At 39.1% G+C, this 26661-nt stretch overlaps 1 protein-coding gene across 1 annotated transcript in view; it reads right to left on the bottom strand.

The window, feature by feature from the left end:
* Nucleotides 1-24377, bottom strand: part of CNTN3 (contactin 3) — a 361804-nt gene extending 337427 nt beyond the window's left edge. Inside the window, exon 1 of the mRNA XM_063630736.1 lies at nucleotides 24265-24377. The gene's annotated coding sequence lies outside the window, so the exon portion shown is untranslated. The remainder of the gene's footprint in view (nucleotides 1-24264) is intronic.
* Nucleotides 24378-26661: the final 2284 nt, after the last annotated feature.

The raw sequence follows: 26661 nt of genomic DNA, 5'->3' as shown, positions 1-26661 counted from the left end.
TCCCTTTTTGTTCCTTTATCATCTAACCAGTCAGGTAACAAATACAGAGTGTTTCCCCGTTTTATAATTCTTTTTGAAAGAAGGTAAGTAGAAAGTGGCATACCTATGTTTAATAAAATACTGTAGCTGAGATTTTTACGTGCATGGAGAGTGATTAGATTTAAGGATTCTGATGGGTTAGTATCCATAAATCACAAAGTGTGGACATGTGCAAATGAAACCAAGCTAGAGTTACTGGGAGAATCACAAATTAAGTTGTAAATTCTGTATTGCTTTTACATATGATCGAAACAAAATTGAAGTATGTAATTCATATTATTTTAAATATTAAAGAATAACTATATATAAGTCCAAACTCCATGGATTTTCCATAAAACAGCTGAAGGAATCTTGGCAACTACAGAATTAACCATTTATTGACATTTGTGGGCATAAATTGCATTAGATTTCTTATTTTGAAATCAAGTCTTAAGGAAGTAAAGTATTACAAGTAAGTGACCATCCTACATAGTATAATTAACTGAATCATATTTAATATTTGTTTGACCCAAAATATCTTATAAAGTAATAACAATCTTTAGTAGGACCAAATACCACAAAGTTACATGATGACGATCATTAAATAGTAAGTATATATACACTTTTAGGCACACTGTAAAATTAAAATTCAAGATACTTAACTTGACAAAACATTTATATCCATGATCAAAAATACCAAATGGCTGTCTTAAAAAAACTCCAATGATTTTTCTATTTCAAATAATAAAGCTAAAAATGTATTTAATGTTGGATAAATATAGACAAAAAAGGGATCTATTCATGCCCATTTAAGACAGTTTTCTTGCTGTCAAAATGAGCTACAGAAGAACAAATGAGAATTGCATTCTTTTATTTCACCTTTCCACAGAGGCACAGTAAGAAATTCTTTTCTTGTAACTTCCTTGTTAAAATTACCATGTATCAAGTAGAATACCAACCCACTGGGATAATGGTAAAATTACTGTCTTGGAATTCAGACTTCATTTTCTCAAAGATTTTGGAAGTTGTGACAAGCTGCTAGATGTCTTCAAACTACAAAGAAAAGCAAAATATCCTTATCTTGGCTGGCACAGGACAAGACAGCAAACAAAGTAGGGTGTGTAGCCCCAGGAAATTATTTTTCTATAGAGATTCCAAATCTGAGAAAACCTCTTATCAAAATATTTGTTCCTCTATAGTGATAGGAGAGGTTTCTAACTAAACATGTAATGAATATTTAATCAAAAAAATATAAAGTCATTAATAAAATGAGAGACTGCAGGGAAATGCTAAAATATATATTTTACCCTATAAACTTCTGTACCTGGACTGACTAACAGAAACACTTCCCTTCATTTGTAGAATTAATACACCTTCTCTGTCTTTTAACCTGCAATACTCATGAAGAATATACTATGCAATTTGAGGCAAAATTTATTAAGAAACTCTATCGGGTGATTGCTTTATAAATAATTCATAGAGCACAAATTTGGACTGGCTGGGTACAAATCCCTGCTACAGAACTGTCTAGCTTTGAGGCATTGGTTTTTAGTTACTTCCCTGTGTGAGCCTCAATTTTCCCACCTAATCAAAGGGGTTAATAGTAATATCTACCTCATGAGTTGGTTATGGGATTCAGTGAATTCATATTCATAAGGCACTTAGAAAGTACCCAATACATACTGTAATAACTACTATTATCTAGTACACATTATCTACTAATAGCATAATAAATGAATGAATGACTAAAGCCGTAACTCAAGCAGGACCCTATGTTGAACACTACCCAGAACATACCAAAGAAACACACAAAAATATATTAAATCTCCTTTTTCAAGTAATTTTTAATCTAATTAGAGAGCACTGAGGTATCTGTAGTGTTTGCCTGCCTAGCATCTATCCTGCCTTGACTTGACTATTGTGAACTGCCTCTCCCAGCTACTCTTATTCTATATAATTCAGGTGGGCCTTGCCCATTTCTCCTTGTCTCTCAAAGATGCAAGGAGAGAAATACAGTCCAAACCTAGTCAAAAAGAATTAATTTCATTACTTGGTATGTATAGGAAAGTGACCTCTACTTCCATGGAGGGGAAAAAAAGCATTAAAAGCATAAGAGTAATGTAATGTGGGTGGGAGGTGGGGGCAGAAGGAGGCAGGCAATTAAGGAGAGATACAAAGGAAGCCCAATTGAGTTCAACATCAGGGCTCATTTGTTTACAAATGTCATTATTTTCCTTCTCATTCAGGCACTAGATAGGACTATACACCCCTTTGAATATAGTCATGTCCATAAGACTGTTTTTGGTCAATGAGATGTGAAGAGAAGTGATTTGTGTCTCTTCTTGGCAGAAACTTGAAAACAACTGCACAACTTATCATGTTCCCTTTCCACGTCATTACAAGATTGGAAGCACACATCAAAATTGTGATTCCATCAACTTGGGTCTCTGTGTAACTACAATGGGCAGATTCCATCTGCCACTTATGGTGGATATGCAGTATGAGCAGAAATAAGCTCTAGATGCATTAAGCTATAGGTGATTTTGAAGACTTAACCTGCTGGACTGATACATGAGCAAAGAGAGAAAAACAGATATACAGGCACAGCTATCCCAAAACCATCATAAAACTCCAGGACCTCACTCCGCTCAGTTACATCTATCCTGAACTTTTCAATAAAGAAAGTCAATACATTTGGGAGGGGGTGGAGGAGAGAGGCTTGAGCCAATTTGACCTGGGTATCTGACATTGCAACCAGAAGTATACTTTCCAATTCAGGACAGAACTATATTCATGTGGGAAAAGTAAAGTAAACATATACAACTGTAACATAGATGTCCAATTATCACAAGACACTTTTAAGCAGACAATGGACCAAATGGTAAACTTTAAGCACAGACTAGCATTTGAGAAGAAGAAGAATGGGTGGCGAATGAATGTACAACACAGAGACAGGGATGCCTGGGCAGTGCTCAGAGCAACGGCACTTGGAGCTCCTATCACTTTGGAAAACATATGGGGGCATTTTAGTTGACTCATTGATTGGGGAATATACCAGGGTCTTTAGAGGATACAGGCCATGGGGCTAGATGTCCTGCAATGCAATTGCCATATGACTTTCAAATGAGATGGTCATATGAGAGAAAAACCTATTCATTGTTTTCTGAGCTTACAAATGATTGTTTGCATTACCTTAATACATAAAGATGCAACTTTTATGCCAATCAAAGGAAGACTGAATTCATAACGTTCAGATGTCACTAACAGTTGTCCAACATATCAGAAAATACATCAACAGTTCCAACTACACCTTCAATGGGGACCCAGTCAACAACTTGACTCAGTGATATTGGTCTGCTGCTGCAGCCATCACATTCACTGTGATGTTATAAATATATACAAATATACATAACTATTTATCATTTTAAATGCCAGATATGAAGAAAAATGACTCAAATATTTAGTTGATTACTATCTAATTTCTCTGAAATCCAAGCTTAATTATTACAAGCAGATGCAAGCATTGGCAACCTCATCTTAGATTCTGGTGTAGTCATGGCTAATCATTTACAGAGTAAAACAACAGATTATATTACAAATTAATTGCCCTGTATTTCTACTTTTATTATACTTAGGGCCTTATGTTGGTTTTTTTGAGGTTATATAAGTAAGTTTGTTACATACTCTATTTATTTCATGTCCGTACATAAAGGGGTGTTAGAAATTATTAGTAATATCAATGAGGTTTAAAAGCCACTAACTCCAAGAAGAGCAATTGAAAGAATAATGTTTGTCAAAATGTGGGAAGCCTTGAATGCCAGGCTGGCAGTTTTTTTGTTGTGTGTGCATATGTGTGTGTGTGTGTGTGTGTGTGTGTGTGTGTGTGTGTGTGTGTTTAACATTTCCCTGCAAGCAGCAGGAATCTATTACAGTTTTGCCGTGGGAAAGTGGTGTGAAGACAGCTGTGTTCTAAGATAATTCATACAGTACTGTGTAGGGTGATCTGGGGAGAGGAGAAACCAGGAAGGCAGCAGCTATAGTCACTGTAATGTTATAATAAAGGCCTGAAACCGGGGAAACAGCTGGCAAGACGGAGCTAAGGAAAAATGCAAAGAAGACGCCATCGAGATAAGTGAGTGGGCTGGAGAGGTGAGGAAAGAATCAATGGTAACTCCAAGGTCCCTGGATTTCCTGACAGGGAATATGTATGGTCCTGAGACAGAAATATGAAAGTGTAAGGCAAGAAGCTATGTCTGGGAAAAAGGATGAGTTCAAGTTCAGACATCCTTGAATTTAAATCAAGAGCAAGACATTCAGATGGAAATGGTGGGCCTTGGTTGGCATTGTGGAACTCAGCCCAAGGAACACAGGATAGATAATCAGGACACAGAAGCACCAGAGATGTAGAGAGGATGGGCTCCCTAACAGGTAAAAAGAGAATAAAGAACATTCAGCCCAGGCTGAGGCTCAGAAAAAAATCTACCAGTAAGCATGGGAAGAAGGCTAAAATCTCAAGCAGCCAGAGCAGCAGCTGGAGACACAAAATAACTCCAAAAGTTCAGTGGTATAAAAGTCAAAGCAGCTAAAGTGGTGGTGAAATCCATCAGGAAATACCAGTGAGATCCTAGAAGGAATGAGGACCAGGACTCAACCACAGAACTTGGCATTAAGAAACTGCTTGTGATCCTCAGGATTGCCACTTCCATGGTGGCCAGATCAGAAGGCAGACTGGAAGATGATCAATGAGAGAGGAGAAGAAATGCAGGGGGCAGGAGCAGGGCACCTGTTCTAGAAGCTCAGTGGAGTAAAGGAGTTTAACAGGAAGAAGCTTCAGGTCACCGTTACTGATTGCAATATAGAGTATGATGAGAAATGTTGATGTATGTAGACAGCAGCTTCAAATCAGACTCAAGAATTGTTAAAAAAGAATACACTTACTCTAAAAATCACTTGGCAAAAAGAAAAACAGAATGAAACACACACACACACACACACACACACACAGTATCCAATGATTCTTACTTAAGAAGTCAAAAAGAGGAACACCAGAACTTTTTCTAGTTCCTCAGACTTCAGAAAGTAGCTGTCCTCTATGGCTTGGCCATGAGAGTGATATGCTGAGTCACTGTTTTCCTCAAGGAAAATGAGAATAAAGTGAAAAATCTTGATAGAAATTTTCTTCACAGTAAATGTGGGTCACATCTAACCCACATCTAAAAAAGAAGTTAATCTTTAGAATAACCTCTCTTGTTCTTAATAAACTGATTTTTTAAAAACCTTAAACAAAACTTTACATTTTATATGTCACACTGATCATAAATTGCACTTATTTTTATTGTGTAAACTTCCCAAAAAGAGATTCTCTTATTTTACACAAAAAAAGTGAAATTTACTAACTCAGCAATTGCTGCCTTTAATCACTTCATAAAACTACCAGTTATTCAATACCTAGTATGTTCCAGGCACAAATATAGTTTTAAAATAAACTTAGCTTTGTAAAATATAAATGAATATTTATAATTGACTCAATATTCTAATTTATGTATTATTGGATGCTGAGTTTTCATTTTGTTTTGTTTTGTTTTTAGAAAACGTCACACCAAAGCTGACTAGCAAATTAACTGAGAGTTTTATAGCTTGGCAAACTTGTTTTCACTTTAGAACAATTTATGACAAGGAGTCTATAATGCATTGTGGCTAATTAATGACTTTTTTGTGGTTTGACATACATAATACATTAGCTTTGTGACAGTTTCATCTCAGAGCCTCCTAAATCATCTCTCTCTAAAATTTCAAGGCATCTAAGTGGTTGAAATAATATAAACTCTATTTTCTCTATTGTTTCATAACAGCTTCTGGTACAAAGGTGATTTGCTTATAAACATCAAAGAACAATGGACAGATATAGAAGGCTGATAGAAGACAACTCGGTGTGACTTCCAATTTCCAAAAATATAAAAATGTAACATAACTAGTCTAGAATTCCTAATGGTACTATAATGTCTATGTGCTTATATGGAGGAAAATGATTTTTATTAATGTGAAGAATACACTATTCCTATTTGAGTAGTATAATTACAACTATCAATGATCGAGTATGTCTGTAACAGAAACTGTTATTTTTAATTTCACAAGAGTTATGACAGGTTGATTATACAGATGAGGAAACTGAAGCTTAGTTAAGTTTAACGTTCCAAGGCTACGTACTTAGGAGGGCGAAATTGTGTACGGGTCTGTTTCTTGATTGGGACCAATGGCATAAATATTAGCTGCTGCTTTTATTATTTTAGCATCTGCTAAGAGGAAGCCCGCTTTGTGAGAAATGTCTCACTGACTTGGAAATTCTAATAGAAAAGAAATATCAAATATATATCTCTTCTCCCAATACTCTCCCACCTCTGGGCCACCCTAGAACAGAGTAACTTGGAACAGAGTGACAGATAATTCACTCTATGGAGGTGGAGAAAAAATATAAGACTTCGAATGGAGGCCACAGAGGGGATTAAAGATGTAGGCAGCATGGAAGAGAAGAGATGAAACTCCAAACAAAACATTTGATTCTCCTAGCTACATACCCAGTAAGAGATGGGGATGTGCTGAGAAGGGCAGGCAAACTCTGAATAGATTGTAAGCATTGAGTCTGTTGTGCACTTCCTAGTGTAGTCTGTGTGGTCTTGTTAGGCTCTAGAGTTGATTGCTAGTGGACAATTCCACCAGTCTCTAGCACTATTAAACACATAGTACTGGGGTTAGATATCCAAAACTGTATTTCTTATTTCAAAAAAGGATTAAACAATGAATACCAAAAAACACCTCAAAATACAGTATCAAAATTGAAATCAGTGGGCCTCTCCCCTGAACAAATCAGTGAATATGAAATAAAAATGTGCAATGGACTTGACCACCACAGGTTCTTCAATCTGGAAATGGTATAATTCCATCATTAGAAGATATTACTATTTAAGAGGCAGAGATCCAACATCTTCAACACATCATCATTATGTGCCATAAGGACAGCAAATGACCTGGGAGTAATCCCTTTACCTTCCAGTGAAGTATGACCAATGTTGCCCTGAAATTCAGTTGGATCCCTCCCATGTTCCTAATGACATTGGCAGAAGTAGGCAATTTAAACACTCCATCCATTCCATTTACCTAAAATTCTAAGGTTACAACTTAATGAAAGCAGGGAGGGAAACTCCAGTCTCTACCCATCAGTTCACAGGTCCGACATTTAAAAATGTGTCAATGCATATTGTTTGTACACAAGCTTCTCTAAATCAGACTCATACTTGCTTTAGTTCTAAAACAGAAAATCATATTTTATAACTATTTCAGAAAGAGTTTATCACTGTCCTTAGAATGATTTTGTTAGCTATATAAACCTCTTCACATGATTTAATACACGTAAAAACTCTCTGCACTCAAAGATCTTCCCTAAGCAAAAATCTTTCTAGAACTACATGTTATCAGGCAGATTCTTTTAATGAATAAAGAGTAACCCAGACGTGGTTCTTTCTAGCTACTGAGCTGTGGCTTTGTGAAATGGAATTTACAATTACTAAAAAGAAAACAGCCCCAAATCCCACAACTCCTTTCACTTAATTATTCATGATATTGATCAGCACATTTATTTTTAAAAACAAATGAAGTTAGAGCAGCACTCATATAGGAAGAAAACTTCTTGCTAACTTGCATTACTGTGGACTGGGGAGTTTCTTCTTCAGGGATTTGTACTTTGCATATGGAAATTTTAAAGCCAATCAAACATCATCACAACATATTTAAAACAAGCTTACAATGTTAAAAGCCATCTTTGGAGGTGACACTTCTAATTCACTCATCAAGAGAAGTTTCTGTTTATTGTCCTTAATCATAAAAATTGGATAACTCTAGCAATACTAAAAATAAATGTGGTAATGATGAAGAAAATAGGAAAAGTCAGTTAGGAGCTGAAAAGATTTCTTCAAATTTTACAAGTCATGTTCACTTTCAGTAAATCAAAAGACATCAGATGTAAAACTTTCTACTACCCATACCAATTAAGTGTATCTTGCAAGCTTCTAGAATAAAACACAGAAAATATGTGGGCTCAAGTAGTTCCTTAGAGTGGAACATTATAAAGATGACAGCCTACAATTCCTTTTAATGGTTTACATCATGCTTCTCCTCTCCAGCAAGAGTAGAGTCTGTTTCTCCTACTCTTGATTCTAGACTGGGCTTATGACATGCTTTAACCAACAGAAAGTGGAGAGGTGATGCTCTGCCAGTCCCAGACTTAGACCTTAAGAGATTTTCCAGCTTCCACTTTCCCTCTCTTGGAATATAAGAGAAAAGAAAGCAAACCTGGAAAGCTGGATGATGATAAGCGAGAGACAGCAAGCCATCCAGATCCCAGCCATTTCGGTTGCCCCACCGGAGGCACCAACCTTGTAAGTGAAGACATCTTGGATTCTCCAGCCCCAGTCAAGCTATAGCAACCAACACCATATGGATCAAAGATGAGATGTCTTTGAAAGCCCTGTTCAAACTCCAAACCCACAAAGAATTGCAGGTAATAAAGTAAATTTTTAAAAATTATTTTTATTTTTTTGAGACAGAGTCTCACTCTGTGGCCTAGGCTGAGTGCAGTGGCATGATCGCAGCTCACTGAAGTCTTGACCTCCCTCGCCCAAGCCATAGATAGCCAATAAATTTACAGTAGAATTCAATATAATGTGATTTTAAGTTATAGTGAAAATTACTGTGTCCTTTAATATAGTAAGAAATTCATACTAATTCTATAAAAAAATCAATGAAAAATACTTCCTGAGACATCTACTACATATAAGGCACTAAGATAACATTAATTCCAGTAATATCAACTATTTAATGTGAGCTTAAATATGATTATTTAGTCATCAAATATGTATGGAATGTCTAGTAAGATCTAGGTAGTGTGCTGGGCATAGGTGACCAGCACTCAGAGAAATTTCGCAGTTTAGATAGGTATACAGGCAAGTAAAAGGCAAATATAATACAGTAAAATAACTGCTATCATAACAAAGAGTTAACATTCAGATGTAGAGATATTTTTAAAATCTAAAAATAACTATGTTGAAGCAATGTGAAAAGCATCATAAGAAAGGTAGCTACACTGCTCATTTGTTGTAAGGATTGAAGTGGTTAGCATAACACTTAACACATAATTAATCCACATTGAGTGATGCCAAAAATCTGAACTATATAAATGGTTACAAGAATTCAAGCAGGGAGAGATCATGAGTGGTTTGTAGGTTATTTATGGATTTTATCTAATTTGTTCAGTAATTTGGAGAACCTACTCTATGCCAGGCACTGGGATAAAGGGGTAGCCAAGAAATACAAGTTTCCTGCTTTGATACTGCTCAATTTGGAAGACAGACAGGAAATAAGAGTAATGAGTGATAAATAAAAGCAGAGCAAAAGACTGTCATCTGTTCAAGAAAGTGCCATTTAATCTGAAACTTGGTAGATGAGTAAGAATGACCCACGTCAGCACTCTCCAACCTTTTTGGCACCAGGGACCGGTTTCTTGGAAGACCATTTCTCCATGAACCAGGTGGGGGCCAGGGATAGTTTGCAGATGAAACTGCTCCAACTCAGATCATCAGGCATTAGAGTCTCATAAGGAGCATGCCACATGTAGATCTCTCACATACGCAATTCACAAGAGTTTGCACTCCTATGAGGATCTAATGCCACCACTGACCTCACAAGAGGCAGAGCTCAGGCAGTGACAGGTAACACTCAGGCAGTAATAGGATACAAAAAACCACGTACAGGCCACCAAAGCCTCTGTGGGAAATGACGAACTGAATGTGAAATATTCATATTGCATCAGCCAAGGCAAGTCACCTGACCAAGCCTTCCAACATCAATAGGGCAGAGAAGATAGACCCTCTCCCAGAGGGGAGTGATGACTCCCAATGATTTCTCAATAGCAATAAGGCAAACATTTGGATAGATAGGTCTAGATCTTTACATAACACTGATGGAACTACAGAGACATGAAGAGAGAACATTATGTTGAACCTTTAAAAGGATAGGTATGATCTTGACAGAAGTAAAGAAAACCATTAAGAGGATTCCAGGCATAAATGTAGGGCAATGAAAAGGAAAGCACAGTTGGTTGATGACAGTTTTTTATTTATCTCCATGTTTCTCTCTTTACAAGTGAGGAAGAAAAAAGAGAGGGAAAAATGAATTAATCATATGTGGGATAAGAAGAGTGGGACAATCAAGGGCTCTCTGACCTAAAGAGCAGAGAAAGAGAGACAGCCTTGGAAAGAAAGGAAGAAAAAGGTTTAAGGTGAACAGGGGAGTTGAAAGACATCCTGAAAAGCAAACTCAATTTTAACCCTATAGATGAAATCCTATAAATGTGGAGAAAAGTGGGACCAACTTGGGGTCTGAGATCAGTAGAAAAGTTCACTCAATCACTACGGAGGAGAAAGCAATAGTTCCCATTTACAGTTATATAAATTTTTCTTCTAAGTGGAGGCTGTTCTAGAATGAAAAATGCACCGCTTCTGGACATGGGAAATATGGGTTTCATTTCTGGTTAGGTCATTAACCTGTTATTTGACCTGAGGCACTCTATGAATCTTTTTAGTCTCACTGGTAAAATGCATTCTAAGACTTGCTTTATAAGATTTTTTGAATGAAAGTTAAAAGCTATCTACAGAGATAATTCACCCAGATCCATCCCCCCATTGTGCAGTCTATTACTTTAGATTCAAAACAGGCCACGACCTCAGATTTACCTTCACACTCTAGTAACATTCAAGTAGTCAACACTACCGAAATCATGGCCTTTCACTATAGCAACTAAAATTCACCAAGTAGCCGCTAAAACACACTCTCAAATCCAACCATGGAAGTGATTCGTGGGTTTAAGAGCATGCCAGGCCGGATTTTTTCAACCAGAAATCCTGTACTTTGACTTCCAACTCTCCAAATCTGGAAGAGTCATCAATCCTACATTCATATGAAGCCTTCCTTGATCATTCTACCTCAGTTTCCTTTAATTCTTCCCAACTCTCTGTTCTTTTAGCACACAGCACCTCTCTTATTAGGTTAGTGTTGTTGTCTTTATTATTCACTACATGTGACTTACATATATAAATATACGTATATCATATATATTTACATATACAATATATGTATGTCATATATTTATATATATATATATATAAGTCACAGGTATAATAAAGACAACAACACTAACCTAACTGCAGAGCTCAATAGGTAGCATCTAATGAGTTTTGCTAAGGGCCTGGCCTTATCTCCCAGATTCCTTACAATAGATTTATACAGTAGAAACCATTATTCCAACTTTACAGGTGAAGAAACTGAGACTTAAAGAAGGCAGTTAATTTGCCCAAGGTAAGAAACTATCAAATGGCAGACAGATTCCATGGAATAAAAAGCTTACAGATTACTACTAGACAAAACTAACTGATGCTCTTCACTACATTTCCAAATACATATCTGAGTTCTTTTGATTGAACGGTACACTCTTGGAGAATTTCACTATATTTCCCACCTCTGTGTGTTACTGGGTCTCACAAAGGGCTCCTTCACTTAGGCAGTAATTAGAGCTATAATTTATTCATAAGCAATAAAGTGACAGTTTACATTTCCTGTTTCTAATTTGAAAGGCAACTAAAAACTAGAGGGCATTTACAATGCTTAATGGATATGAGGTTTGGTGGTATGACAGATTGCATTATTGGTCCAAATTCTTCACCCTTTTTTGTATTTATGCCTTTGGTCATGTGACTCTGCAGTTCCTCCCACTAAAGAGGCAGAGGATAATTTCCCACCCTTGACCTGGGTTTGGCCATGTTTTTTTGTTATGGCCAACAGTATGAGGCAGAAGTGGTAATATTCCAGTAGCAATACAAGATCTTAAGAGACCTTGTGTGTTTGCCTCTTATCTCTTTGCATCCCTGCAACTGGCATGAGAATAATTTCCATCAGGGAGCTTCTCCTTCAGAATCAGTTCCACCATGAGACATATGGAAACAACAGAGCCAGACAGTCCTGCAGATTGAGCAAAGTAACCCCACCAGCCCAGCCTAGATAAGCCAACTCCCAGCTGACCCATAAAAATATGAACAGGCCAGGCACGGTGGCTCATGCCTATAATCCCAGTACTTTCAGAGGCTTGAGACAGGAGGATCATTTCAGCCCCAGAGTTCGAGACCAGCCTGGAAGTAGAGTCTCACTATGGGGAACATAGTGAGAATCTGTTTCTACAAAAAATTAAAAATTAGCCAGGCATGGTGGTGCATGGCTGTAGTCCCAGCTACTTGGGAGGCTAAGGTGAGAGGATCACTCGAGCCTTAAGCCTAGGAGTTCAAGGCTGCAGTAAGCCATGATCACACCACTATACTCCAGCCCAGGCCACAGAGCAAGACCTGGTCTCAAAAAAAAAAAAAAAAAAAAAAGAACAAACAAAACTTAGTTCAGCAGAGCCACCGTAGCCAATGTGACAGAGTGAGAGATATATAAACATATGTTATTTTAGACTACTGAAATTTGGGGAGGGGGGCTTTTTTCTACATAGAATTATTGTGGTAACAGCTAATTCATGTGGGTAAATGGTATTTTTGTTCACAAATATTCATTATTCACTCTCAGCTTTAGTGGTTTGGTTAAGTTTTTTGTACTTCTGCCATAAGCTGTAGAGACTATAATAAAATCTCAGACTTCCTGTCAGATTACTTGATTACATAAGAACTTTTGGGGCATAGTTCTTGTTAAGGGTGTGGATGTAATTTATGTACATGTGACTAAGAGTAAATTTTGTGTGTATGAGATCAAGAGAGGTAGGATACATATATAAACTATACTATTGTTTGTAAGCACTTGCTTACCTCCCCTTCCTTAATTAGCCCTGTGACTTCTGGCCAATGAAATGTGAGAAAACTTGACATATGACCAGTCCTACCAAAGTTTTGAATGCAATTGCATGGTCTAGCTAAGTCTCTTGTGTTTCTGCCCTCACTAATGTGAACAGAATATCCCAGATAAGGGTCATTCTTAACTTGGGCTCCTTAGAGACAAAATCTGAAATGAAGAAGGTTTATTGAGGAGTGCTCTTGAAAGAAACTACTGTAAAGGCAGGGGAGGACCCTAAAACTTAAAGTACTTGGAACTGAGGTCTCAGCTGATCCTTACATGGTGTTCCAGGGCTGGGATGGCCCCTCTTGGCTTCCTCTCTTGATCTCATACACACAAAACATATTCTTAGTCACATGTATATAAATTACATGCACAGAGTTGTCCAAATTAAGGCAACTCCAGTCTTTGCGCTTTTGCAACAGTCAGTCACTGATTATGGACCACTACCCAGAGGAAGCACAACCTTGGCTGAGACAGTTCCCCTAAGGCAAAGGGAAATTCCCAGCGGGGAGTGAAGATGTCACCTACATGGCAGCTGATATTCCAGTCAGATGGTGGATAGATATGTGGGCCTGGATTGGGCACCACAGTACCCACTACAAAACTGTCCCTTCAACCTGGATCCTAGAAGAAGAAGCCACATAGAGCAGGCACATAGGCAATGCACAATATGGAAGAGCAATGCTGATCCAAAGCTGACCCATAGCTCTCATGCAATGCAGATGAGTAATGCTTGCTAGAAGTCACTGAAATTTTTGAATTGTTATCAAAGCAAAAGCCGACTGTTACATTTATACAACAAAAAAGATATCTCACATTTTTAAGCAGTTACTTACTTTTTTAAGTACTTTATTTATAATGAGTTTGAAATGGAAGAAGATACAAATAAATGGAAAGATATCCTATGTTTATGGACTGGAAGAATTAATATTATTAAAATGTCCATATCACCCAAAGCAATCTACAGATTCAGTGCAAGTCCTAACAAAATTTCAAAGACATTTTTCACAGAAATAGAAAAAAATCCTAAAATTTATATGGAATCACAAAAGACCCTCAATAACCAAAGCAATCTTCGGCAAAAAGAACAAGCTGGAGGCATCACACTACCTAACTTCAAAATATGCTACAAAGCACAGCAATCAAAACAGCATGGTGCTGGCATCAAAACAGACTGCATATCCCATCAGAACTGAACAGAGAGTCAAGAAATAAATCCACGCAGTTACAGTCAACTGATTTTGACAAAATTGCCAAGAACACATAATGAAGAAGGGACAGTCTCTTCAATACATGGTGTTGGGACAACTAGATTTATGCAGAAGAATGAAATTAAACCTTTATCTCACACCATTTACAAAAATTAACTCAAAATGAATTAAAGGCTTAAACACAAGACCTGAAACCATGAACCTACTAGAAGGAAGCATAGGGGAAAGTCTCCGCTGACAGTGGTCTAGGCAATGATTTTTTGGATATAACCCCAAAAGCACAGGCAACAAATGTGAAAACAATTAAATGAGCTCAATTCAAACTAAAAAGCTTCTGCACAGCCAAGGAAAGAATCAACAGGAAGAAGAGACGATCTATGGACTAGAGAAAATATCTGCAAACCACACATCTGTAAGAGGTTAATATTCAGAATGTATAAGGAACTCAAACGACTCAATAGCAAGAAAACAAATAACCTAATTTTAAAAGAGGCAAAGATCAGAAAAAACATTTATCAAAAGAATACATGGAAATAGCAAACAGGTATATGATAAGGTGTTCAACCTCACCAATCATCCAAGAAATGCAAATTAAAATCATAATGAGCTAACACCTTACACTCATTAGAAGAGGTATTATCAAAAAGACAACAGGTAAATGTTGGAGAGGATGTGGAGAAACCTTGCACACTGACAGAGGGAATGTAAATTGCTTTAACCATTATAGAAATCAGTATGGAGGGTCGTCAAATAATTAAAAATATAACTACCATAGGAACTAGCAATAGGACTACTGGGCATATATTCAAAGGAAATGAAATCAGTATGTCAGAGATATCTGCACTCCCATGTTCATCACAGCATTACTCACAATAGCCAAGATATTCAATGAATTTAAGTGTCCAACAATAGATGAATAAAATGTGGTACATACACACAATGGAATATTAGGCAGCCATTGAAAAGGAAGGAAATTATTTCAATTGTGACAGTCTGAATGAATTTGAAGGACACTCTGTAAAGTGAAATAAGCCAGACAAATAAAGACAAATACCACTTGACCTCACTTATACATGGAATCTAAAAAAGGTGAAATCATAGAAGTAGAGAATAGAATGGTGGTTACCAGGGGGTGTGGAGGGAGGTTTGGGGAGATGTTGGTGGAAGGATACAGAATTTCTCTTGGACAAGAAGAATAAATTCAAGAGATCTATTATACAACATGGTGACTATAACTAATAATAATGTATTGTATACTTGAAAATCACTAAGAGAATAGATTTTAAGCTTTTTCACCATACAAAAAATAAGCATGTGATATAATACATGTTAATTAGCTCAATTTATTCATTCTACAATGTGTACATATTTTAAGACATCATTTTGTACACAATAAACATATAGAATTTTCTCAATTAAAAGTAATTATATTAATTTTAAAAAAGTTTGTGTGTGTTATTGCTACATAAACTACCCCCAAAATAAATAGCTTAAACAAAGAATTTATTATCTGATGATTTTGAATTTGACCTGAGCTCAGCTGAGCAATTAGTTTGGTAGTTTTGCCTGGAGCCACTCGTGTAACATGGGTCATCTGATAGCTTAACTGGGACTGATGGCCTCACTCACATGACTGGCTACCAGTTTTGGCTACTGGCCAGCTATTGGCTACTAACCTCTATGTGACCTGTTTTTCTCAAGGAGGCTTGCCTGGACTTCTCCACAGGGCAGACTCAGTGTGCAAGAATAGAAGCTCCCAGGCTTAGGAGCAGAATTCACAATAACATCACTTGAGCCACATTTTATTTTTCAAATTCAATAGGCTAACTCAGATTCAAGGGAAAGGGAAATGGACTCCATTGCTTGAAGGTAACAGTGAGCCACCATGCAAACTGCCAAGGAAGGTACTGTGGCCACCATCTTGCAAACAGTCTGTTATAGGCCTGATGTGTGTTTTATGTTTTTCTAAAGTTATTTTTCTCTAAATAGCAAACTTAATACATTTTATATCCCCTATTCCCATCCTGCCCTCTCCCCTCAAAAAAAAGTATGAGTAAACATATGCAGTTTTTCCACTAGAGACCCCTGAAAGCATTCAGCCACTGGGGGTCAGTACAGAAGAGTCCATTCAAAAACACAACTGAAAGCAAACAAGAACACTAAAAAAAGGAAAAGAAGAGGGAGATGAATACAGAGAGGCATATAAAAAGATGGAGGAGGAAGCAGCAGAAGAGGAAGAGATTGAGTAACTTTAAAAACAGGGGCATATTAATCCTATATAGAATCTAAAATGCTTCCCCATAATTTGATTTTAATCTCTTCTGCTTGAACGCTTACAAGATGTTCGTAATTCATCCCTTACAAGTTTATGATTTGGGATTAACTCTATCCCTATCCTAATCTATGTCTTGTGCATTTTGTGGGTATGCCTGTGTGTTTATACATGCACACATGTGAGAGTATGTATGTGTGAATGGGTGGGTTGGGTTATTGAAGGTCAAAGTAGGGTAGGAAGAAGAATGACAGAAATAATCAATTATAAAAATAGAATATAAAAAGTCAAGACTCAGAAAAATGCCCTAACTCTAGAAAAATGACAAAAAATGATATTTTCCAAGCAAGTCATAATATAGAACTATTTAAAGCAACAGACAATTATGGCACTATCAGATTAAAAAGGATATTGACTATATTCTAGAATTTCCCATTATATGGAAATACACCCTTCACTTGTAAGCATCTTCATAGAATGCATGGTTTGTTTCACAATATAACAAAACCCATATATTAAGACCCTTTTTTTCTTTTTAAAAACTAATGTTGCCACTAAAGTTTACAGACTTAATTTCACAGGGCAACTGCTGCTTAACACTAATGAAACAATAGCCCAATACATTATTACTAAACAGAAACATGTATATCTCCACATTACATACGAAGAAAAAATTTTATTTACTCCAATGAAGAAAAGGAGAAACTTGGGCCTACATGGCTCACATTTCAAAACCACATAGCCCATGCACAAAACTTTTGATCGGTTTTATTTAAAATAAATAGAAGCCCTAGTAAAAAGAGAAAAATTAACCTGCCTACTATATACAAATGTAAAAGCTTCTTAGGCAAAGGGAGTGCACAGGGGTGAGAGAGGTGCAATCACACACAGCCGACTTTGGTACAAATATGCCTTATCTGTATTCCAGAACTTTCGGAATATTCACCGGAATTAGTAATTGGTAATCAGCAACTTTCGGCTACTTTACATTCAGGGAGGCGGCCAGACCAAGTGAGTAGCAGGCATCAGATTAGATCACTAGCTATATTGTTCAGATTGATTTTAATTGCCTGAAAAGCATCATTACCATCTTCTGCAATGCATTAAGTTATTTTAAAGAGTGACTATTTCTATGCAAGAAATAAAATGAACTGCAACTGAGTTAGAACCTGCATGAAGCATTCAGTTGGGGCCCTGCCCTGGTGGCATCAAAATCCTGCCCAAGTCTGACCACACTGATAAACAAACATATTTGCTATCTGCAGAACTTTTCAAACGTAGCATGGGGAAGTCAACACAGATGCCCAAACCAAAGACACAGAGAACCACCCAAATGTCATATCCTGGCTGATAAAATCCCAAGACTTCCATTTCCATACAGGCATCTGCAAGGTAAAGTAGTTCATGATATTTAAGAACAAGACAAATATTTGCATGGAAAAAGATCCATGGAAGTGGAATTTTTCAATGCTAGAATACAGTTGCAAAATTATGACATTAGGGTACGTTGACATGGAAATGTCACCTCTCAGGACATTTGTTCTTTAAGTTAAAATCCTAGAAACACGAATCTCTACATGGGATAAAACCGTGTAGGGCTATACACATATTCATGAAATGAGGTTTAAAAAATGATGACAACTGAATAAGGTCTGCAGTCTAGTTAACAGTAATGTACCAATATCAATTTCCTGGTTCTGGTATTGCAGGACAGATATATACAATGTCACCATACGGGGAAGTTGGATGAAGACTATACAGAACTCTTTGTACTATGTTTTACAACTTCCTGTGAGTTTAAAATTACTTTAAAATAAAAAGTTAAAAAATGCAGATTAGCAAGCTGTACCCCAGAGACGATTCAGAAGATCTTGTAAGGGCTAAGGTATCGCCATTATTTCAGCAGAACCCCAGTTAACGTTTCTGCAGAAACATCAGAAGTTGAGAAACAGTGCAAGTGAAATAGAGTATTCTCAGCTCTATTACAGGGGCTTCCTCTTTGCACTGTTTAATGCCTACAAAATTTCCCCCATTTATAAGTAATTATTTATGGTTTAGGAAGATGTGCTTTTGATTTGTTGTCATGCAGTCATTTAGTTATTTCTCTCATACGCAAATGTTTCACTCTAATAAAATAATGAATTTTGAGAACTTCCCATTACTTCCTTGCACTAAAATCAGCTCATTACTTCAAGGACCAGTCCTTGGTGCTTACAACCTTTGGCTTATGCTTCCTTTAGAGCATATGTTTGTCACAGAATTTTCTAAATTCAGATCATATCAAGATGTTCATCTGTTGTCAACTAATGATTTGTCACTCAGAAACTCTGCAAAATAAAATAAAATCTTTATACACTAAAATAAATTTTAGCCCTAGAAAAAGAAGCCCCACTATAACTATAGCTGAACTTCATGCCAATTAAAAAGATTAGACTGTCTGTCTTTCCAGAAATATTTACCAAAATCTTAATATGTGCACGCTACTCCATCAATAGACTATCAGGAAAAGCAGATATTAAACAATTTTACAATATTAATTAGATTATAATACATTTACCCCCTAAAGGAGAAAGAAAATTTAAATGGTTGATTGTAGATAGCATAGAGGTCAAACCTAGTCTAGGGGGACAGTCAAGGCTACCTGGAGGAATGGCTAGGTTGGGTATCACCTTGACAAATGGTAAGGTTGGAAGTAAACAGCTTTCATGAAAGAAACAACAATGAATTGAGGGTGGAAATGAGTCAACACGGGAATAAAGAGAGTGGAGTGGAAGTCATGGGTGTTCCAAGCACATGCAAGAACACTGAAGCCAAAAGGGCCATGTAGAGTTTTCAAGGAAGTTTTAAAAGACCCATGTACTATAGTTGGAGTGTTAAGCATCAGGGGAGAATTAGGGAGAAGTCACATACAGACAGGCTGCATCAATAGCATATTTTTCTCTATGCAGTGGGTGTCCAATGACCCAAGGGGTCAGCCTCATGGATTACTATGGCACTGCACATCAAATAGATCGGAACAAGTAAGAGAGTGAGGAGAAAGTCATTTCTTAATCTCCTGCATTTAGGCAAGAAGTACTTAGAACCCAGCTTGGCACATTGCTTGAATGAACGTTCTTGTATTTTTAATCAGTGGACTGGCTACAATGGCAAAGGGAGAAGATGGTGACAAAGACCACTGACTCCAGATGCCTTGATGACCCCAATGATAGCTAAAGGAAGAACAGACCACCTAAGCTCTTAGGAAACAGATTGAGAGGAAAAATGACAATTCCATTTTGGATAAGATTGGTTTGAAGTAGCAGCTGTCCAAGAGATGTACGAGATCATGGGCAATGTGACAGAAAGAATACTGTCAAAGTCAGCTGCAGACTTCTGCTGAATATGGACCTTCTTGACAGGATCTTTGGTTACATATGGCAAGCTCAGCAAACCAATAAGCTTAGTTGTCATAGGTTTATCAAACTCCACTGTGGACCAGATACTTTGACAGAAGCTGCTTTGCAATAGTGCATAAAATAGATGTGGTAACTGCTTACAAGGTACTTACAGAATATAAACATACAATCAGGTAAGGAAATGTACAGTTCCAAGTTATAGTAAGCACTACCAAGGAAATGAACAGAAAGAACCTATCAGAGGTGCCCTCATTCAGGGTAGGAAGGAAATCCGAGAGCCCTCTCTAAGCAAATGATATTTACACTGTGGCCTAAGGTATGAGTAGCAGTCAAAAACTCTATGTGGGCCAGACGCAGTGGCTCACACCTATAATCTCAGCACTTTGGGAGGTCAAGGTGGGCAGATCGTTTGAGTTCAGGAGTTCGAGACCAGCTTTGGCAACATGGGGAATTCCCATCTCTACAAAATATCCAAAAATTAGCCAAGGCATGGCGGTGTGTGCCTGTAGTCCCAGCTACTCAGGAGGCTGAGGTGGGAGAATCACTTGAGCCCAGGAGGTCGAGGTCCCAGTGAACCATGATCTCACCACTGCACTCTAGCCTGGGTGACAGAGTGAGACCCTGTCGCAAACACACACACACACACACAAAAAAAAAAAAACCCCTGTGAGTTTGTGTGTCTGCACACGTGTATATATGTGTGTTTAGGGGTTAGGGCTGGACAGGGCTACTGGGCAAAAGAACAGAATTATCCCTAAGATAGCAAAGAGCTCAACAAACCTGCAGAAACGAAAAACGGTCTAAGAAGCTCTTGTTCCTAAAAGCTTGCTAGGAATTGTCAAAGCGACAGTAGTGTTTAAATCCTACACAGCCTTGCAGGTAATATTTAATAGTCTGGATTTTATTCTGAGTGCAATGAAAAGCCATTTAAGCATTCTGAGTAGACGAGTACTAATTTAACTTACATTAAAAAAAAATTCTTGGCTGCTATGCATGATGATTTGGGGGAAGAAGTATGAAAGGAGCCAAGGAAGCCAGTGTAGTTATCCCAGGAGAGAAGATGGGGACTTGGAGAAGGAGGACGTGGGTGAACATGGCGGGAAGTGGGCGAATGTGAGAAATATTTCAGGGTTAGAAGCAAAAGGACACATAAGGTCTGAGTTGTACTAGTTCCCCAAAATAAAAGTACTTGAAGTATTGTGATGGTGTCAAGAATTATTTACCCTATTAAAACAGTATACTGACAGCCTCATTTGTCAGTAATATAATGAAGCGGTTTTGAAACGTGGCTCTCATATCTTAACATCTGAAAGGTAATCAAAGTCAAGAGACTTAAAAAACAAATGGGACAAAATTGTTCTCTTGTTTTAGAACATAGAAAATTTACAAGCTGAGTTATAAAGGCACCTAAGAGAGTGCTAAGGAATCACTATAACATAGATAATCTATGTCTTCAAATGCCAGTATGTCTGCAACAAGAAATATGCAAACTCACTGAATTATTTTATCCTACTTAAGAAAATAGTCATTTTTCCTCATTCTTTGCAAGGCAGGTTCTTGCGCAGTAAAGATTCTACAAATATTTACATTCCAAGTAGCAAAGCTGTTTGAAATGCTATAAAGTTCTGCCAGCACTTCTATTACAAACCCTTATTTCTTGTTTATAACACGTACATAAAGGGGAAAATAAAAATGTACTATGGATTGAAACTTGGCATACAAAGTTTCAACCAGGGAGTGCATTTCTCCTGCAGCAGTTTTTCCAAAGAAATGTCCCACTGTGTTTAAGTGATGAGTGCAGGGGAGACTATAAGATAAAAACCATTTACAACACTCGATCCATTTCTGAAATGTTTATACAAATTGGATAAGAGAATGAGATCTGTCACCCCTCAATTTCGAAGACACGTTCTATCTTAAACTGTTCCGTGGCCCCATATTCTCTTGCCAACCATCTTTGCAACAATGATATTCTCCATTGCACTTTTATCAAACATAAGAAAGGAAATTGTCTACCAGCATTAAGTGATTAATTATATATGCATGTTAAAATTATATGCATATGCATGTGTGCATATTAAAAACTACAAGTGAGCACCTTAAAGATGCTCACCTTCATAGAGACAAAGTACCTTGCTAAAATAAGAAGGCTTAAAGGCAGACTGGTGGTGACAACTAAATCAGAGACAGCAGGCAAACATGCACAGCATCAATAAATCCTCCTGCCATCTGAATATATTCCACTACATAAAATTAGCATTATTTTTACTGCTAGCAACTTACTAACTGGTGATTGGAAACCAGTCAAAGCTTCTCTGTTTTGTAGTATTGCCACAATATAGCGATATACAGATCTGGCAGTTTGGAAGGGGCAATTATATCTATATACTATTTCAGCATGAACCATATTAAGAGTTAATGAGAACTTCAAGTTGGACACTAAAATTATGCAGTAAAAACAAAGCTGGAAGATGTGTACTGAATGTGTGAGAAGGAGTTAGGAACTTGTAAAAGAGAAAGATGCATATTTTGCAAGCAGAGCAAAGAGGCTATTAGCTTGTAATAACTAGGCATATATGAAATGTGACAGTGATAAAACTGAACATAAATCAGCAAAGGAAAGTCTACAGCTTGTTGTCCACAGCTAATCTTTGCTCTACTTGAAACTGCTCAGCACTTTGCTCCTATTAAATGCTTTGTTGCCATTTTAAGGTACACTTGGGCTATCTGGTTTGTTGTGAAGAATATTTAAAAGTTAGAGTTCTCCTGGAGAAATGAACTTAACACCTTCATGTCTTCGGGCTGACACTAATGACATCCAGACAGCGAGAAGGACATGAGGCTGAATGTTATTGTCTGTGGCGGCCACAGCCTGAATCTATTACCCTGCATATCAAATAGCCACTCGGTGTCTCGGTTATCCTACTTTTAGACAGGAGGGCCACTTGCATGCATTCGGCCTTACCATTCATCTTGTAAAAGTGTACAGCAATTTGCTATATTTCCCTGGTGGATACTGATCATTTTGGGGGTCCTCAAACCACATGTTGACTCTCAACTAATTTCAAGCAAGCATTCAAAGACCAATAATTCCCGACCCCACTCTTTATTATCTGCAAGCCAACATCCTTCCATTTAGCAAGGCTGAAGCCAATCAGATTTCTTTAATGAACATTCACAAGAACCTCTCCCATTGCCACCAGTGACATGCACGTCTTAGGCGTCTTACAAATGTTGCACAAATTGATATGAATATTAACCTACAGGCAACTTCCTCCCTAGTCCCATGACCCACAAATGGTTAAAACCATGAACCAAGATGCCAGGTTACTGCAGCCAAAGTCAGGTTACTGTTAGTAAATACATCTAGCAAAGCAAAAGTAACACATTTGACTTGATATTGAGATATAAGCTCTTTCAAAGGCAATTACTCCTCCTTTCAATCTCTGAAGGGCTGTGACTCATTGTTCTGATTAATTCCTGTTTTTAATCTATTTACAGATCAGGATTCTTTTTCAGCTAGTGTGATATTCATCTCTGTGGGGGTAGACAGAAACCACAGCACGTACAGTCTTCCTACTTTTTTTTTTTTAGTTATTCTTGCTTAATCATTTTAAAATTATTTCTGGATTTACCTACTCACCATATGAGCTGGGGTTTCTGACCTCCCTCCTGCACATCACTCCCTCCTTGTCTGTTGCTTTTTCTAACTCTGTTTCCCTGCATCTTGGGTTGAGGTTAACAGACTGGCTACCCGTTTCCCAGAGCTCGGTTCCCCTTTCTTTGCCTCTGAAAGGAGGTTTGCTGTCCTTAACACAGCGGACACCGTTTGTTATTAAATAATTCCTCTGGGCACATCTCCTTGTTGTAAATCAATAAGCAAATGCAATACAGGGAAGGACATACGGATTGGAGAGCTGTACGGAGCTTTGCACAAGCAGAGCCCAGAAGCTGTTCGTTCATTTTACGCGACCAAAAAAAAAATTCCCGATGGTGCTATGACTCCGGTGCCTGGTTCGCACTTCTGGTTTTCTGTTTCTGCTATTCTGTTACCTGCTTGGTTAGCTTTGCAAGGCTCCTCAGAGAACACAGAAACAGCTGAAACCAGGGTCCAAGCTCAGGAAACTTGGACTATAGTGCATCAGGATAAACCTGGCAAATAAACGCGACAGGGAATTCCGTCCCAAGCTGCTGATTTGTGAGTAGAAAGAAAATGCAGCTTAGAAAACTTGATCGCTAATGAAAGAATCCTCCACCCTAGCTTTTCAGACCTGGGAATCTGGGCCTGGGGGGTGGTTCCAGCAAAGAGGTATTACATTCCCACATTCTGCATCATGCACCCAGAATTGTTCCTCAGCATCCCTACGAGTCACAACTTTTTCCCCCCAACTTTAACTGGTCAAATCCACTGCTGGAAGAGCACGCCCAAAGGACCTACCACTCAATTTTCCGCGCTCCGGCTGGGGATGCAGCCTTCCCAACCCGAAACCAATCCTCGCCCCAGAAGGGGAAAAATAATCTCCCCAAAGCAAGTCCGATGAGAGAAGCATCTTTTATTCTTGACCCGTCCGGTGCATTTCCCTGCGAACAAACTTCGGGGCTAAGGAGCCACGAAGCCAGTGCGTAAAGTTTGCCCCGGCAGGTGGCTCATCCCTGTGGCCCGGCCGGCGCCAGGAGCCGGGCGTCCGGGACTTACCTGGTCTCTGCAGCTCGCCAGACGTCCGCCCCGCCGGCCCACCTGCCGCCACCGCCCTTAGTCCGGGCCCGGGGGGCCGCCGTGCGCGCCCGCGTTAAGCCGCCGCCGCTGCCGCAGCGCCCTCGTCCGCGCGGTTCCCGGCCCAGCCCACGGCGCCAGCCCGACCGCCGCCGCCACCGCCGCCGCCGCTACGCGCCAAGCTGCTGTGGCTGCTGCCGGCGCCCAGCGAGCACTGCCTGCGCCTCCGCCACTCCGGCTCCGGCTGCGACGCGGACGCTGGAGGGAGGGGAGACCGGGCGGACTGGAGGGAGGGAGGGGCGGGGAGCGCGGCGGAGCAGCCAACTGGGTCCCGAGCCTCGCGTCTGCGGCTGCCTCCGCGCCTCTGCGCCGGTCGGACCCCGCGCGGCCCTGCGCTCGGCCGCGTGCACCCACGTGTGTCCGGCCTCCGCAGGGCCCTGGGCGGCGGCGCGGGGTGGGCGGCGGCGCGGGGTGGGCGGCGGTCACCGTTTCACCTCCGGGTGGCCTCGTGCCACACAGGGCCCGGGAAGCACGGGGTTAAGGCAGGAATTCCACTTCTAGGAAAGCCTCCTGCAGCTGCGCTCCCACAAGTGCGCAAAGATTGCCAATTTTAATATTAAAGCAGCTAATTATTAAGGGCTCGCTAGGTAGCAGGTAGTAGACTGCGCTATTTAAATGAATTAGTTCATGCAGTCCCCAGAGCAACCTGGATCTATTATTATTCCCGGATTTAGTGATGAGGAAATTGATTTGCTAAAGGTTTCAATGAGTCAGTTGTGAGAATAATCGCAACTATATTCTGTCAAGGACCCTATGAAGGAGATCTTACCACCTTTATTTGCCCAAGTATACTCACAGTGGTGGGTTGGAGAACCCGGACTTGAATAAGCCTGTTGAAGTCCTGAGCCTTTGCGCTGAACCGCTGCTGATTTACTTCCAGTCAAACTCGTGCAAACACTGCAACTTTACTTGTACGAAAAACAATTGGGATCAACCTACCTGTCCTTCATTAGGAGAGTGGCTGATAAAATACAGTGGAGACATACAGCGGCAGAGAGAAAGGTGCATCTACTAGTATTGGCATAAATGACCTCCAAGAGGTATCTTTAGAGGCTGGGCGGGGGTGGGTCACTACTGTAATCCCAGCACTTTGAGAAGCCAAGACAGGTGGATCTCTTGAGCCCAGGAGTTTGAGACCAGCCTGGGCAACATAGGGAGACTTTGTCTCTACAAAAAACAAACAAACAAACAAAAAGTTTAAATTAGGTAGGCGTCATGGCACGCACCTGTTGTCCCAACTACTTGAGAGGCTGAGGTGGGAGGATCACTGGAGAAATCACTCGAGCTCAGGAGGTGGAAGCTACAGTGAGCCATGATTGTGCCACAGCACTCCAGCCCAAAAGACTGAGGGAGACCCTGTCTCTACATAAATAAATAAATAAATAAATAAATAAATAAATAAACGGTATTGTTAGAACTTGAGACATGTACTGTTGATCGGCACAGGAAAGTTGGTATCTGTACCGTCTTTGTGCTTACAAACACACACACACACACACACACACACGCAGGCAAGCTTTTGTCTGTATGTATCCATATTTATGCATTCACAATTTCTAAAAGGACGTCTAAGGATACTGTTAACAATTGTTAGTCCTGGTGAGTGAGACTGCAATTGGGGCAGAGGAGACTTTATACTTTTCATTTTATAATTCTTTGACATTGTTTTAAAAATGTATCATGTTGTCCCTTCATATTAAATAATCTAGTCACATTTAATTAGACTTGACAGTTTATGGCCCTGTTTCCTCCCCTTGATCCTCTCCCTGTGATTCCTGGAGATGGAATGAAGCAACACCTCATCAAGAGCAGCAACCTGGGCAAACCAGGCCTGGTTTAACTGCACTTTCTCACTCTTGATCATTTTCTCAAGAGATACGTGTGTGGTACCCTGCAATTCACAATGAAATTTGAACTTCTGGAAAAACTCTCCTAGAGGGGGTTTGAGGAGAAGAGGTAAGACCCAGGTCAGTCAGATGCAAGGTGCCGCTCCCTACAGCAAAGTCAGCATATAGGCCCCCTGCATTTCCCATTGCCACAAAGAAGTTGCTTGGTACTTTG

Source organism: Symphalangus syndactylus, chromosome 21, assembly GCF_028878055.3.
Source record: "Symphalangus syndactylus isolate Jambi chromosome 21, NHGRI_mSymSyn1-v2.1_pri, whole genome shotgun sequence".
In the NCBI taxonomy this organism is placed as follows: domain Eukaryota; kingdom Metazoa; phylum Chordata; class Mammalia; order Primates; family Hylobatidae; genus Symphalangus; species Symphalangus syndactylus.
This window is presented reverse-complemented; position numbering and strand designations above follow the sequence as displayed.